The 17,369-nt window shown below is 41.8% G+C and overlaps 1 long non-coding RNA gene across 1 annotated transcript in view; it reads right to left on the bottom strand.

Annotated features, from left to right (window-relative positions):
- Positions 1 to 17,369, bottom strand: part of LOC137765419 (uncharacterized) — a 52,022-nt gene that overhangs the window by 8,405 nt on the left and 26,248 nt on the right. The window contains exon 3 of the long non-coding RNA XR_011074151.1: positions 354 to 803. This is a non-coding gene — a long non-coding RNA (uncharacterized lncRNA). The remainder of the gene's footprint in view (positions 1 to 353; positions 804 to 17,369) is intronic.

Genomic DNA, 17,369 nt, shown 5'->3' with positions numbered 1-17,369 from the left:
AACTTCTATTCTGCTTTACCTGTGTATATTTCACACACACACACACACAAACACACACGCTTATGAATTCCTTCTCTAACAAAAATCATCATGTCAAAAAATATGCTCCAAAATAGCAGACAACAGAAGATCCTCGGGAAGGTTGGCTTTCAAATGAAAAGGCTGAGGATTCTTTTACTTTACAGTAGGGGAGGCAACAGAGTGCAACGGTTAAGACCATGGAGCCCGATGTGTAGTCTTCAAACCCGGGTTCCACTTGGGCAAGTCCTTTATATCTCAGTGCCTCAGCTTCCTCCTCAGGAAAGTGGAAATAATAATCACACCCACTTCATAGGCTTGATATGAATACTAACCGAGTTTTATCTGGAAAGCATTTGGAACAGCTCCTGGCATACGAGTGGTGCCCTCTTAAGTGTTTAACAAACAGACTCTGGTCTCAGGATCTCAAACTCTTGAGGGACTTGTGATTGAAGGCAGGGTCACATGTGAGATGGTGATTTAGAATAACAAATGTCAGCTTTTTATCCAGACTTCTGAATCTGGGCAGTTCCTTTGGCCATAGCCCTTCTTTCCCCCTAACTCTGTCTATTCAGTGGATATAAGATTGTTTTGTCTGTTTCTGACACTAAAGGACTGTGAAAATTAATGAGGACGATGTCTGTGAAGTGCTTTGAATTTTTTAAAGGAAAACTGAATAAAAAACAAAAGATAAGAAAAATTTTGAGGCACTTTTTCACCGTCTTTAACATTCAGCTGTTTCATCATTGTTGTCTTTCTTCTAGGGCTCTCTATCTACTTGCCAGCTGAAAAAAAAGAGAAAGAATAGCAATCAGAAATACAATATGTTTCATGAAATGTTTGGCATTTAAATCTCTCATAAAATATAGAGCTGAATGGCCTACAGTATATTTTAGATATATTTGCTGGTAGACTTTTAAAAAATTTCATCACCGTGGTAGCATTTAACACACAAGAAGGAATTTCTCTTAGACCTGAATCCAGAAAATTAATCTAACACCTGTTTAAAAATAGAGACGGTTACTTTCTGCTATGTCCTTTTCTCTATTTTTAAAAGCCCACTACTTGTTCATTCGCCTTCCCCAGATGTTAGCTGGGAAATGGAAATCTTTTTTTAAAGCCTAGCTAGAAGAACTCACAGATACACAAAAGTGTTGATAGCACCATAGGTGCAACTTACATCAAAATCTCACAGAATTCAAAATTTTAAGGATCTGTTGTTGCCACTTCATCTTTCATTATTAAATGCATAGAAATCACAAGGTGTGTACCTGTGAGAATTTCGTGAATTAACAAACATCTATAATGTAGAACTAATGCAGGTGACATTTAGGTTTTGAGGCAGAGCTAAATTCAGGTTTTTCAAAGCTTGGTCAGCTGTTCAATACAGATATTGTTTTTAATCTAGTGCTATGATCACTTCATCACATAAGCATGTTTCTTGAAATGGCAGGAAACTTGAGGTTTGAGATATTTTTAGAAGGCGTAGTTCCTATAATCCTCCTAGATGCAAATATGAATTACACTCAGCTGGATCCACCACCATGATCTAAAGCAGTGTTTTTCAAACTGGGTCATGGCCCATTCACAGGCCCTGAAATCACCTTATGAATCAAAACCAGCATTAAAAAAATTAGAAGATAACAGAAAACATAACATCATAGTAGTAGTGCATCTTATGGGGAAAGAGAAAGCTTTGTTTCTGTGTGTGTGTGTGTGTGTGTGTGTGTGTGTGTGTGTGTTGGGTTATGATACACAGTGTTTCTCAGGGTGAGCCAATAAAATATATTTGAAAGCTGCTGATCTAAGATTACTGTATGCATACTTCTTAGCCAATATAAACTACTAGTAAGAGGAGATCAGTACACACCTAATGGAAAAATAATTTTTCAATAAATTTCATAGACCTTGAAATTATTCACAGCCTCTAAACCAGTTAGTGCACCTCTGGATATTCATCTTAAGGAAATAATCCAAAATTCAGACAAAGATTATTACATAGAAATATTCACTGCACTGTTATTCATTGTACTGGAAACCCCTAACAGCTTAAGTGCTCAATAACATAGTAATAGTTAAGTCAATTTAGAATATGAAAACTAGTTGAGTATGGCATCATCATTAAAGGCAACATTTTAGGAGGATTTATAGTGATGTGGGGAATGCTTACAATATTAAATAAAAAAGGATTCAAACTTGCTTATACTCTATAATCTTAAGAACTGCAAAACTTGTTAAAAGAAAAACGCTAAAATAGTGGTTTTCTGAGTTGAGTTATGGATAATTTTCATTCTGTTTTTCTATATTTTTCAAGTTAACTACAGTGCACGTATATCATATCTATTGTCTAAGGGAAAACACGTGTTTCTTTAAAAACAAGTTCCCCCTTCCCAGGATAATAGTGTGTGTTCTTATCAGCCAAGTAGCAGTGCTTTTGCAAGGATGCTACCTTGGTTGACTCCCCTGTTGGTCCAGAGAGAGTAATATTTCCCTTCTTTCACATGTACATTCATAGTGTAATGACTTTGAAGATTCCAGTTCACACTGTTCCTGGGAGATTAGTGCCTGCCCATGGGTGATCTTCCTTTTCTCAAGACCAGCACGTCAGTTTCCTATCCTTGCTATAACAGATTACCATCAACCTGGCAGCTTAAAACAACACAAACTTCTTTTCTTACAGTTCTGGAGGTCGGGAATCCAAGATGGTTCTCACTGGGCTAAAATCAAGGTATCACCTGGCCTGAGGTCCTTCTGGAGATTCTAGGGGAGAACCTGTTTCCTTGCCTTTTCCAGCTTTTACAAGCCACCAGCATTCATGGCCCCTTCCTCCATCTTCAAGCCAGTGGCATAGCCTCTTGAACTCTCTCTCTCCCTGCTTCCATCTTCACATTGCCCTCTCCTCCAACTCTGACCCTCCTGCCTCCCTTTTAACAAAGACCTTTGAGATTACACTGGGCCTGCCTTGACAATCCAGGGTAACTCACTATCGCAGTATCCTTAATTTAGTGATATCTGCCAAGTCCCGTTTGCCATGTAGTAACTTATTCACAGGTTTTGGGGATTAGGACATGGACATCTTTAGGGAGACCATTATTCTTTCTACCATCACCAGGTTTGACAAAACGGCTTAAAACAGGGGCAGGATGGGGGGAGGATCATCTCTCTTGCATTACAGATAGAGTGGCTTGAAAACTGCACTGTGCCCAGGTAGCTGCCCCAGTTGTGTGTGGACCCATGATTTTCCCCCAGAGGACAACATCCATTAATAACAGGATCTGTCACTCAGTCACTGGCAATAGCCAAAGGTTGGCCAAAGAAGAGATGGTTTCCAGCTTTACTGTTATTATGCAAGTCTAAGCATCTCAGAAATGTAGACAAGGTGGAAAAGTACACATAAATAGATGCTAAAGGACCTGCAGGGTTTTTTTTCTTTCTTGTAGTTGATTTCTAATCTCACAGCATTGTGGTCAGAAAGATGCTTGATATGATTTTAATTTTCTTACATTTACTGAGGCTATTTTTGTGGTCCGCCATGTGATCCATCCTGGAGAATGTTCCATGTGCACTTGAGAAGAATGTGTATTCTGCTACTTTCATATGGAATATTCTATAAATATCAATTAATTCCATCTGCTCCAATGTGTCATTTAAGACCTCAAAATGGGTTAAAGACCTAAATGTAAGGCTGGATACTATAAAACTCTTGGAGCAAAACACAGGCAGAACACACTTTGACATAAACTGCAGCAATATCTTTTTGGATCCACCTCCTAGAGTAACACAAATAAAAACAAAAATAAACAATCATGATTCCCTTCTATCATTGTCTCTTAGGCTATTGCTATGTAGATGACAGATGAGCCAGAAAAGGGAGATTATGAGCTCAAAAAATTCAGAGGTTATTCTAACTCACTTCTGTTTTTATTTTAGAACTTTTAAAGTCCCTCAAGTAATACCACATTGTAAAAAATGTTAGAAAATACAATTAAGCAGTAATAAAAGGAGTCTTGTTTGTATGTCACGTCTGGTTCTTCAAAGCTGAATACAGGGACTTCCCTGGTGGTCCAGTGGTAAAGAATCTGCCTTACAATGCAGGGGACTCGGGTTGGATTCCTGGTCAGGGAACAAAGATCCCACATGCTGCAGGGCAACTAAGCCCGCGCACCACAAATACTGAGCTCACGCGGCCTCAACTAGTGCCCGCGTGCCACAAACTACAGAGCCCACGTGCTCTGGAGCCTGTGTGCCACAACTAGAGAAGAGAAAACCGGCATGCCACAACTAGAGAGAAGGCTGCACACCACAACAAAGAGTCCGTGCACCACAATGAAAGATCCCGCGTGCCTCAAGGAAGATCCCACGTGCTGCAACTAAGACCCAACACAGCCAAAAATAATTTTTTTTAAAAAAGCTGAATACAAAACAACTAGGTGCCAGGGTTTTATTTATTTAATTTTTTTTAACATCTTTATTGGAGTATAACTGCTTTACAATGGTGTGTTAGTTTCTGCTTTATAACAAAGTGAATCAGTTATACATATACATATATCCCCCAGGGTTTTATTTTTTAAAAGACCTTTTAACTGAGTTGTGGATTTAGAAGATTAAAATTCATTTAAACAACTAAAGTAAACTTCAAAGCAACAAAAACATTTGGTTATGAGCTTAACTATCTTCATACATACTGCTTTTGGTCTCTTTTAAATGCAATAGTGTATTATTTTTTTAGAAAAATAGTGTATGAAATTAATGTAGAGTCTCAGTTTTCTCCAGGTTTGAGCAGACCCCTCTGTCCCCCAGCTTTTCTTTCATAGCGTCCAGTTCGTGTTTTTCCTGCTTTCCTTCGAAGCTGACAGATGAAATAAAATGCCAGCATTCACAAGCCAAGGAGCATTTTCTTTTAATTCCCCTTTGTGGACAATGAAGATATGGGACTCTTTCACGTCTGTCTCTTCATTTCCTTTAAACGTTTTCTTCTCAAGCTATTACCCTACCTGAAATATTCCAGCCTCCCCCCCCATGTGCCTCATTTCTGTCCATCCCCTCAAAGCTTGGCTCAAATACTACTGACAAGCTACTCCAAGTCTGGTACTTAATCACCAGTGTGTTTATGAAGCATTTGCGTGGAGCCTGGCATTTTCGTCATCTTTTCCAGCTACGCGGACCTCCTCTGACAGAGGTTAGGTAACTGTCCCAGTCTCCCAGGATGCTCAGCAACATGCTGGACACTCCAGCCAAGTCTTCTGACCCTTTCCCAGGTCTTGAGTCACCGCCCCCTGCTGTCTCTGGTGCCCATCATATGCCCAAAATAGATCTTTACATTTGATGATGGGATTAACCTTTCAGATGTCTGTATCTTTTCACCCTAGACACATTATAAACTGTGTGAAGGTGAACATCACATTTATTCATGAAAAAATACAGCAAATGTATGTTGAGCTCCTACTCTTTGCTGGGTACTATGCTAAGGGCCAGAAATGCTACGATAAATTAAGACAATTGTACCTGTAAAGTTCTTAGAGTCTGGTGAAGAACAGAGAAGTAAACCAGCAGTGACATGGCCATGTGAAAAGTGTCCTAAAATAGAAACAGGTGAGGGCGGCCCAGACAGCCTAGGGGTCAGGAAAGCCTTTCCAAAGGAAAAGTCCTCCGGTACTGTGGTCCCTGGCGGTCCAGTGGTTAAGACTCCGCACTTACACTGCAGGGGGCACGGGTTTGATCCCTGGTCGGGGAACTGAGGTCCCACATGCCTCGCGGCCAAAAAAATGCGAAGGAAAAGTCCTTCAACTGAGGCTTGAAAGGCAAGGAAAGCAGGAGGGAGAATTCATATATATTCAGCAGGCACTAAGTGCTCAGCACGAACCAGGTGTCACTCATACATCACCTCATTGAATCCTAACAGCAACCCTAGGAAGTATGTGGGGAGAGCAGAAGACACCAGACAGGTATGGTTCATTTACTGTGTTTCACCATCTATTGCTAATACCAGCAAACTCCTATGCAGCACTTCTAATGTGCTGGCACTATTCCAGATAGTTCACATATGTTACTCATTTAATGATTACAACATCACTGAAAGGTAAGTACTCTAGTTACTTTATTTTACAAATCAGCAGAGTAAGCACACAGAGGTTAAGTAACTCGCCCACAGTCACACAGCGAGTAAGTGGGCGAGCTGGACTTAAACCAGGCAGTCAGGCTGCAGAGTCTGTGCTCATAATCACCGCACTATGCAAACTCTACCAGATTATTTTTTCATCCCTTGAATATTTTTATTGGCAAAAGTAAAGGCTTACTAGAGAAGCCAACAATTTAAAATGTGTAAAATGTAAGTCACTTCTTCACACTTCCCCTGATTCCAATGCCAGTATTACTGGTGAGTTTTGAAGCTAGGTATAACTATCCCCATTTTACAGATGGGAAAAGTGAGTTTCAGAAATGTTAACTCACCTGGGGTCACAGAGTTAGCAGCTGGACATCTGGGATTCAGCACCTTTCTGGCTCTACCTTCTGGGTGGGAACTACCAGGCAAGCTGGGGAGTCTGGCGAAAACCCCCAGAGCTGACGACAAGCACATATTTTGCCAGCAAAATCAAGAAGCGCTGCACCTGCCATGCTGATGAAACTGGGCTTTTCTTGTTGGTGATGTGCAAGGGGGCACATGACACTACTGGCCTTTTAGGAAGTTCTCTCTGGTGACAGTGTGGAGGGCGTAACGTCAGAAACCAGAACCTGAAATGAGGCAGTGGTGAGGACTGACACATACTCAGGATACTGGTGGGATGGGGTGATGGAACTTCGTAACAGATTTGTTGTGGGGATGGAGGGAAAAGGACATGTCTGTTGTGCGTCCCTGGCTTCTGGCCTGGGTGACAAGGGGCGGGGGAGTGGGCACCTGTGCCATCCCCAGAGGTAGGGAGGAAACTTTCTTCCCATTTGGAGTTTGTTTGTGTCAGGAAGTTGATTCATGGTAAAATTTCAACATTTGTTCTAGACCAGAAAAACCAAAAAACAAAAACCTTTTTGTCTTTGTTATACTGATTATGGAACAGCTAGAAAATGTACTTTCTTGGAAGTAGCCTCTCAAGTGTTCTCGGAACTCCTTCAGATAGTTCAAGCCTTCTGAAGTTACTTTCCTGCTACTTTCTTTCTCTAGCTCCTCAGGGGAAAAGTCTGCCACGCCTGAAACCTTCCACCCGTTGAGATTTCCTATCAACCCAGTTTCTCCATCAGTGAACCGAATTCGGGGAGACGGTTTACCAGCTGCACACGACCCGTCTCCCTGGCCAGCAGCAGCAACCTCAACAGCTGCACCAGAAAGTTAGAAAGACCACAGCGTGGCAGAAGTGAGCAGGTTTGCTAGTGGGAGGCCAGGACTGGGCAAAGTTGCAGGAGTAACAGGTCTTTGTCTCAGCCTTGAAGATCCTGACCAAGACATAGAACTGACTAAGTCAAGGGGACCCACTAGAGGGCTAATCCTGCAGAACTCTCTGTAACTCAAGAGTCAGCAAGCAGACACACTGCGGTATCTACTCTGGGGTTTCCAGATAATTTTTTCTTCTTTTGTAGAATTAAACAGCACAGGTCTACCCTGCTAAGTCTGTCCCTGACAGTTTTCTGGACTCCATGAGGATGCTGATAGCAGCCAAGTAACTACTGACCAGCTAAATGATCTCAAAATCCAACAAATGATAAACACAAGGAAGACAGCTGGGGGTGTTCAGTGTAGTCTTTGAGCCTGAAGGAAGTCACTTCAGTGCAAAACTATAGGGTAGTAAGGGTGATGCCATACTATTTTATGTTCAGTATCATCATTTTACCTGGCAGTGAAGCAAAATATTTATCCAAAAAATTTCCCCCCAGATGGCTAGAAATTTTAATTTGTGTGCTCAGTGCATACACTTCAGGTCCTTGGAAAACTCACTCCTCGTGTGCTGTGAATAGATAATGGGAACTTGTCTGACTCACCACCCTCTCCCAGTTCTGATGGCCCAGGGAGAGACCACCCACCTGGAACTGCAGGGAAATGCCCTTAGGGCAGAACAGGAGGGTGGGCTGGCCCAGGCCCTACCTAATAGTATGCAGAGGAGGGGATGGGCGCAGGGAGGCGGGCAGTACCTCCCATGGTGTCTTGTGGGCTCCTTGAGAGAACTGAGGTGCTCGGAACTGGGGGTCCACAATGCCGACCCCAACCTGGCTAGTCACTAGAACATCTCTGCCCTGCCCTCCCCTCCCTCGGGCGAGTCCGTGTTTCTGTCCCTCTAAGTCTGCCCTTGATACTCATTTATCCCATTCCACTTGAATAAATATCACATCGAGGATGGTTTCTCAGACCTGCCCTTGACAGAAGAGGCAAACCACACCAGGAGTTCCGGACTCATGTTCCTCTACTGGCCGGTAGGTAGAGTAAATGTGTGAAGCAGTCAGCTGTAAACAGCTGGAAGCGGGGGAAACGGGGCAAGCTCCAGAGGGCACTCCTGTAATCCCAATCATTCCCTCTCAAAGTTTTTTCCTTTGTGTCACCATTCTGGTCAAACAAAAGACAGCTGATCCTCACTATTGGAGGATTCTGAATTTGCAAATTTGCCTATTCACTAAAATGTATTTGTAACCCCCAAAGCAATACAGCTGTCCTTCAGGAGTCATGGGGGATTGGTTCAAGGACACCCCAGCAGACACCAAATTCCACGGATGCTCAGATCCCTTTTATAAAATGGTGCAGTGTTTGCGTGTAACCTACCCACATCCTTCTGTATACTTTAAATCATCTCTATGGGACTTCCCTCGTGGTCCCTGGAGTCTTCCCTAAGACTCCGCGCCTCCAATGCAGGGGGCCCAGATTCCATCCCTGGTCAGGGAACTAGATCCCGCATGCCACAGCTAAGACTTGGTGCAGCCGAATGAATGAATGAATGAATGAATAAATAAAATACTTTTAAAAATAAATACAAATAAATAAATCATCTCTAGATTGCTTATAATACCTAATACAATGTAAATACTATGTAAATAGTTGCAAGCAAATTCAACTTTTGCTTTTTGGAACTTTCTGGATTTGTTTTTTGTATTTTTCGCTACACTGTTGGTTGAACCTGTGGTTACAGAGGGCCAGCTGTACTTGCAGCACTTTTGTAGTCATTTGCGGACATGCACAGAGTGGTGGGAAATTCGAGTCTCCAGGCACATAGCTGAGGTTGAACAATCTGATATTCTGCCTTCTTGTTTCAGCTCTCATACTGTAAACAGCATTATCTCCACAGTCTATTTAGGGACACATTTTTTAATTTTTTGAGATTTTCGTTGGTGATTTTGCTGTTTAAAATGACCCCCAAGCATAGTGCTGAAGTGCTGTCTTTTCCTAAACTCAAAAAGGCCTTATGTGCCTTATGGAGAAAAATAAGTGTGTTAGATAAGCTTCATTCAGGCATGAGTTTAATGCCGTTGGCCATGAGTTCAATGTTAATGAATCAACAATATACATTAAATAAGGTGTCTTTAAACAGAAACACACATAAAACAAGGCTACGGTATTCATCACTGATGAAAATGTTGTGACCAGAGGCACGCAGGAAACTAACCCTGCATCTCCCCTAGGAGTAATGATTCGGTATTTGCTGCAACTTTATAGACTATAACTACCGATAATGGTGAATCATCTGTCTCTGAAACCCCTCATTTGGCTGTCAGTTTGGGAGCCCTCATTTGATGATCTTGTCTTAGTTCTCAAAGTTCTCAGAGTTCTCTGTCAAGGGACTTCTGAGATATGGTGGGTTATTGCTTGGGACTCATAGTAATGTACCGGAGTTTGTGTATGATTTTTTAATTAAGTGAAACGAGTATATTTCTATAACGATATCACACTTGAGAATGCTTTCTAGAATGGGAGGATATACTAGTCACAGCCTCCACAGCCCCCCACTGGCCAAATCCAACTGGAAGCCAGCTGACAAAGGAGACTGGGGTCAACCTCTGGGGTGCAGAGGGGACAAAGAATGGGTGTAAGGGAGGGGCAAATGGAGAATTAAATCCACACAGGGAGCCCAGATTTAATCAGGCAGTCCCATTATTGATATACAGATACTAAATGCTCTGAAGGAAAAGAGCTCGATGTTCTGACAGCTTAGGACACAGGACCACGACCTGGACAGGGAGTGAGGGAAGTCTCCCCAGAAGGGAAGCCTGAGCTGAGCCCTGGAAGATGAGTAAGAGACAAGCATCCCTATTAGAGGGAAGAGCATGTACAAAGGCACTGAGAAGGAAGGGGGCAGGATGTTCCCCGGGAGCTGTTAATAAGAATGTAAAATCAATAGTGTTTTGAGAAGCAATTTGGAAGTTGCTATCATATATATTTTTTTGTTTGTTTTTGTGTTTTTTGTGTCTTTTTTTTGGCCATGCCATGTGGCCTGCAGGATCTTAGTTCCCTAGCCAGGGATCAAACTCATGCCCCCTGCAGTGGAAGCATGCAGTCCTAACCACTGGACTGCCACGGAAGTCCCAGGAAGTTGCTATAATATTTTAGATGTGCATATGCTCCTCAACCCAGCAAACCTGTTTTAGGTCCCTAGCATAGAAAAACTACTTGCACCTGGGCACAAGGCAGCATTAACCTGATGCTGAAGACAGCAGTGCTTACTATAACAAAACTCTGGAAACAGCCTAAGTGTCCATGAATAAGACAATGGTAAGATAAATTATAGAACATCCATTTTACAAAATACCAGACAGCAATTATAAAGGATGAAGTAGGGGAATTCCCCGGCAGTCCTGTGGTTAGGACTCCGAGCTCTCAGTGCCAAGGGCCCAGGTTCAATACCTGGTCAGGGAACTAAGATTCCCACAAGCCACCCGGTGAACCCGAAAAATAAAATAAAGTCTAACCTTTTAATTAATTAATTAATTAATTAAAAAATTTTTTTTTCTTAAAAATGAAGTAGGCAAAGATATGGTAGCTTGGAAATATCTAGAAGATTTAGTGGTTAGGGAGAAGAAGAAGGTTATTGGCAGTTCTGTTCCAGATGGTGTCCCAGAGTCCATCACCCCCGTGGTTTGGCCCCTGAGTGAAGGCACTTGCAAACAAGGGTTAATCCTTCCTTGGCGTGCTTTCCAAAAACTAAAGCGGAAGGCTCTTTCATGAGTAAAATTTTCATTGCTTTCATGACTAGTCAGGAAGATCCACTGAGGTATACACTAGGGGGACCTGACATTGTATTTATTTTTCTATTAATAAATCTGGTCTTCTCTTGAGGCACCAAGGTAAGCTTGATTAAAGTTCTCTTTCAAATGATCCCCGAGTGGGAGCTTTCTTGCCTGTAATTCAAAGTCTAGTGCAGCTCCTTGTCAAATGGTTGCCAGGAGATAGCAGAAGAGCCAACTCCCCATCTCCTCTGCCATGGTAACGCGCCATTATTTCCTAATCCGTCTTCTTTCTGCGGGAGTCTAGATTTCTGAGGGTAGTATGCTACCCTTGATTGTTTAGTTAATCTTGCAGAAAGAACCCTTCTAACCTTCCTTCCGCACAAAGAGACCTCCTCATGCGGAAACAGCCTGCCACTGATTTTTCCTTTGTGATCTTGCACTGTAGCTGCCATCATTCTTTCCTATCCTCCCAAGGCTTCAGTGAGACACTTCTGGAAACAGAAATAAACTTTGAACCCTTACAATAGCTCACTTAATTGGTGGCTTCTCAAATAAAAGGCAAGATCTTCATAAGTTTTTCCTAACCTACGAGCAGAAAGTGTATTGAACATGGCGTTGATGGAAATGGGGCTCACTGAGTGCCTCAGTTTCTCCATCTGTAAAATGGGGATGTAGCCCCTTGTAGGTTCCTGTGAGGATTAAATGAGTGAGTGTATGTAAGGCTCTTAGAACAGTGCCTAGGATACAGCAGGTGCTCAATAAACATTAGCTATTATTATCATTATAAGTAAGATTGACTCCCATCTGTTTTGACCAGGAACTTTAATCAAATTTACAGAAAAAAGAACTAAATATAAATTGTTTGTCAGGACTGCCTCATTTGTAAGTGACCACAGGTATATCTCGTTATTGCACTTTGCTTTATTGCACTTGGCTGATACTGTGTTGTTTTTTTTTTTTTACAAATTGAAGGTTTGTGTCAACCCTGTGTTATCGCATGATGGTTAGCATCTTTTAGTAATAAGGTATATTTTAATTGAGGTATGTACATTCTTTTTAGACGTAATGCAATTGCATACTCAACAGACTACAGGATAGTGTAAACGTAACTTTATGTGCACTGGGAAGCCAAAAAATTTGCGTGACTCACTTTATCATGATACTCGCTTTGTTGCCGTGGTCTGGAAATGAACCCGCAGTATCTCCGTAGTTGGCCTGTACTCAAGTTGGCCTATGTGAAAAAGGTGTCGGACTGGCTCCAAGCTGGGTTGTCTTCAGGCAGAGCTGACTCTGAGGCTTAAAGAAAATCTTCAGGATTCGCTCTCTCTCCCCATTACTCGTGTCTGTTTTTCCCTATTGGCTTTACTTCCCATTCTCACACCTCCACACCGTCCTCCTCACAACTGGCCAACCCAGTGGAAGGAGGGCTTCCCTTTCCCAAAATGTCCTGCAAGGATTTCAGGATGGGTGTCACTGGAATAACTGACATCATATGCCCATCTCGGAGCCAACCCTATGGCCAGAGGGGATGGGCTGCACCGATCAGCCCAGAACAGGGTCTCAGCTCCACCCTGGAGCTGGAGGCTGGAGGAGGTGGATGGAGGGGGTCTGGGGACCCGGGGTCAGCCCAACCCAAACCACGTCAACTGAGGGTGGGGTGAGGCTTGAACCTCCAAAGGGAAGTCAGAGTGCTATTACCGGAAAAGGGGAAGGGGTGCTGGGCAGGCAAAACCACACATGCGTGATGCACCATCACTTCTAGTTCACTCCTCATTTATGTTGATGGACAGAGCAACATGCTACATAGTTTAAACATAGTGGTTTTTAGCAGGAGGTGAACTGAATTATTTATGGCTTATGAAAAATTCAGATGTCCAGGCCCCAACTAGAGAAATTCTGATTCAGTAATCCTGGAGTGAGGACCAGGCACTTGCATTTTTTAAACACTTCCCAGGTCAGTGTGATGTAATGTGTAAGGTAGTAAATATATAAGTGCTCTTTGGTGTTCCTGATTTCTTATGTGACAAAGGTTATATACACATCTCGGACTTTTAATCCCATGTCCCTGAATCTGAAGGAAGATAAAATACCATAAAGAAAGATGAAATACTTAAGATTGCTTTTTCCTTATGCTTGGACTGCACCTTCTAGAGCGATCAATCACAGCCCTTATCACACTCATTCATTCACTCATTCATTCATTTATTCCTCTCTTACTTCGTGCTTGGTGTGAGGGGTAAAGTGATTAAAATACCGCTTCCTGCCCTGAGAAGCTCCTAGATTACTGGAGAGAGAGAAAGAAGAACCCAGACGTTGACAAGACAAGACAATACGGGCTGCGATGTATAATGCTGGCATGGGGTGGTATGGGACAAAGGAAACTGTTGTGTGTGGGGACTGCTGTTTGTCCATCAGTATCTCCCCACGAGATTCTAAGTCCTTTGTGGACAGAGATGGTGTATTCTCATCTTAACTTTCTCTCGGGTCCAAGGGAGGTTGGGGGTTGGGGGAGAGTGATGTTGAATCAAATCCAGGTGTTGTGGAGTCTAAAGCTGATATTTCAAAGGCTCTCTTTAAGAAAAATATAGAATTACAAATACACAATTCGACATAAAGGTGACTATTTCTTTAGAATGACAAAAGAAATCAGAACAAACTCCTGGAGCCTTGGAGGCTGCTGACTTTTTAGTATGAGGCCTCTTTAGACAAGTTATCAAAAGTGCTTGCAGAGAAATACTTGTAACTGCTAACTGGTTTTGCTTCCCTGTGCAGAACACTTTACAACTTCTGGCAGCAATCAGCACCCAGGGGCCTATATGAGGGAGGGGTTTTCAGGCTTCGGTTTCAGCAGCTTCAGGGTAAATCCACTTCTGATGGAGTGTACCTTCCGCCACTCCCTCCCTATGGGGTTGCCTCGGCTTGGCCGTGCCCTCCATGGAGGGTCACAACTCCACACAGATCTGCTTCTGGGTTCTGGGAACCACTCCCCCCCCCATGTCCCTTCAGGCCTGGGAGAGGTAGCTGCACCCCACTGTTTCTAGCCTTGGGGTACTGCACCAGCCAAGCAGCTTCCCTACCCCCTGCCTACAACTGTGTAAATAGTTCCTTAATCAAAGTCTCTTGAAATTTCTAATTGGAATGTGTCACCAGTTTCTGCCAGGACCCTTGACTGATGCAGAAGAGAAAATGTGTTCATTTATATGGCCCATGGGTAAGCAGTCTCTAAGTACTATGACATTATGCACACTGTTGTATTAGGCACCCCATAATCTGCATATGATGTCATTATTATGAGTATATACACTATTCCTGGCTCCTTTTAACTCACTAACGTGAGAGTCCATCATTTCTATTCCTCCAGAGACAGATACCAATGCCGATAGAGATCTAAAATCTAAGACAGAAAAGAAGCAAGTCAGGCCTTTTCACTGCAGTAATTCTATCGAAGGCCTGAGGGCAGTGAGCAATCTCCCTCCAGTCCCTATAGGTGAGCCCCAAAGCCAAATGGGGACCAGTGGCAACCCAGGTCACCTACAGCTCAGGGGCTTGGGCTGCTCAGAGGGCAAGAGAGGTCTCATCCTGGAGGCTTATGGGCAGACATTAGTGAGACCGATACCCATTTCTCTGTCACATGCTGCCCTTAGCAAAGCAACCAGAGACATTTTCAACAAAGAATTTGATTTGGGGTTGGCAAAACGGGATGTGAAAACAAACTCATTCAGGAAAGTGAAGGAAACCTTACAGAATACAAATGGGTCTGACCTTCACAGAAAGTCAGAAACACTGGTTACATTTTGGTAACAGAAATTAATGACTAGATTTGTCAGCCAATATTTGATATTAATTTCTCAACAAACACAGGAAAAAATGATCAAATGAAGATTGCTTGCAAACAGGAGTGTTTAAACCTTGACATAATGTTGACTGTGATTTTGCCGGGCCTGCCATCCCTGGATGACTGCCTTTGGTTTTGAGGGTTGGACTGACACATTGGCCAGATGACCACTGACAGTGCCAACTCAAAGCTGAGAAGGAATAAGTTTGTGTGGGCAGCTGCACATCAATATCAATGATACACAGGATTTGGAGTTTCAGTCTGTCAGAAGTATGTGAAGACCTTGATACCCAGTTGGACCCATCAGGCCCCAGCTGAATTCCATTTGCTACTGTAGCTAAATATCCATTGATCCCACTGCTTCCTTTTCTAGAGAATTCAACAACTATACTTCAATTGGAACACATCCCACTCAGACCCCGAGGCCTGGTATGAAATCTCACTGGCAGATCTGGCGTTGGAGGCTGGGTATGGAGAGCAGATGATTTGGCCTTATTTTATTTCCTGTTCAGTTTTTCCCAAGAGGGTGATAAAATCAAGGGATTTTCAGAAAAAGAATATATTTAGACAATTACTTGCCTGCTAGTTTCTGGTTGAACTGATTGCTCAGTTACCAATGCAGTCAACTATGTACTATTTAAATGTATTTATCTGTGAAAGGCTGCCCACTGATAATGAAATTGACCTTATTACAGCTGTTCTTCACTGCTCTAACTCTGCCCTGACTTTCTGGGTAAGGGTTCTATAACCTATCTTGTAGTGTATCAGTGATTCTCAAACTTTTTGGTCTCAGGACCTCTTTATACACTTAAAAATCATTGAGGACCCCAAAGAATTTTTGTTTCTATGGTTAGATCTGTGAATATTTACCAATTCACATAAATATAACAAGAATTCCATTTCATGTTAATGTAACATTTTATGAAAAATAACCATACTTTCCAAAACTGAGAGGGAGAGAGGGTTAATTTTTCAAATCTCTTCAGTACATGGCTTAGTAGAACACTGCTGGATTTTACATCTGCTTGTGCACTAAATTTGTTGTAATAATACACAGTTTCGGTTGAAGGATATGAAGATTATCTGGGCTCACACAGATACACAGCTGGAAAAGAGAGGACTAATAGCATTTAGTTATTAGTAGCATTTAGTTATTTAGTTATTATTTACTAATAGCATTTTCAGATGATTTCGGATATTCTACTTTAGTACTGCACTAAAACTTGACAACTGGTACGTTCTTAAAAGTTAGCTGCAGTGGTACAGAATCTGACACCACATCAGTGACTTTCTTGTACTCTGGTACATTAAAACTCATTGGCCTATCTTGCATTTGGAATGATTTTGTAACGGCATTTTCCAATACCTGGAAAATACTGGTTCTCTGAATTATGCAGATCTCTAAATGTTGACAAAATTCATTACACAATATTTAAACAGTCACATTCATTAATATCACCATTAACCTCATCAGGAAAGATGTTAAGTCGCGGGAAGCTACTGAATTCATGGATGTGGATGCAAGTTTTCCAAAGTTCTAATTTTGGAAAGCTTGAAAGCTAGAATTTTATCACTGGCAAAAAATATTGCTGGTTGTTTATTTTAAAGTAACAAATCCATTTTGTTAATTTTCAAGAAACTGTCTGTCAGATATCCAAGTCTCAATAGCCATAGTTTCTCTGACAATTATTCTTTCTAGTAAAAATGGTATTTCATGAGAAAGGTGGCTAGTTTAACTCATAACTCAAATAATTACCGAAGTGCTTTCCTCAAGATATACAGCCACAGATCTTTATGCAGATATTCTATTTTACTACTCAGATTATTAAAAAGATATATAGTCAAGAGTTGAGGTTTAATAAAATTAATAATTTCTACTGCTTTATTGAGGACATTCTTAAGTTAAACTGGCCTTTTTTTTTTTTTTTAACAGCAAGTGTGTAACGGTGAAAATACAGTAACTGTTAGTGCAATTCTTTGCCATTGCTTTGATTCCTGCTAAGGCCTTAGCAGCTCTATTCGTCATTGCTTTGGCACTATCAGTGCATATTAACTGAGTTCCTCACTATCTGTGTGTTCTTAGCTTTAATCCAGTCTGTTCTTTGATCCGTGGACTCAGTGACACAAGCGTGGAAAAAGTGGGACAGACTATTTGCATGTTCAGACTATTTTGCATGTTATGCATGTTAAGTTGAAACTGAAAAATTGAAAATCTGTTTTTTTTAGATATAGGCAGATGCACTTTCTTCACTGAGAGATAAAACATATGTTTTGAATATTAACAGATTGTTTTACTGATTCACAAAATTTGACAAAATAATGGCTCAAGAGTTCACAGTGGTCTTTACCACTATTCTCTGTCCAACGGGACAAGATTTCT

Source organism: Eschrichtius robustus, chromosome 5, assembly GCF_028021215.1.
Source record: "Eschrichtius robustus isolate mEscRob2 chromosome 5, mEscRob2.pri, whole genome shotgun sequence".
NCBI lineage: Eukaryota > Metazoa > Chordata > Mammalia > Artiodactyla > Eschrichtiidae > Eschrichtius > Eschrichtius robustus.
The sequence above is the reverse complement of the archived record's forward strand: the minus strand, read 5'-3'. Positions and strand labels throughout refer to the sequence as shown.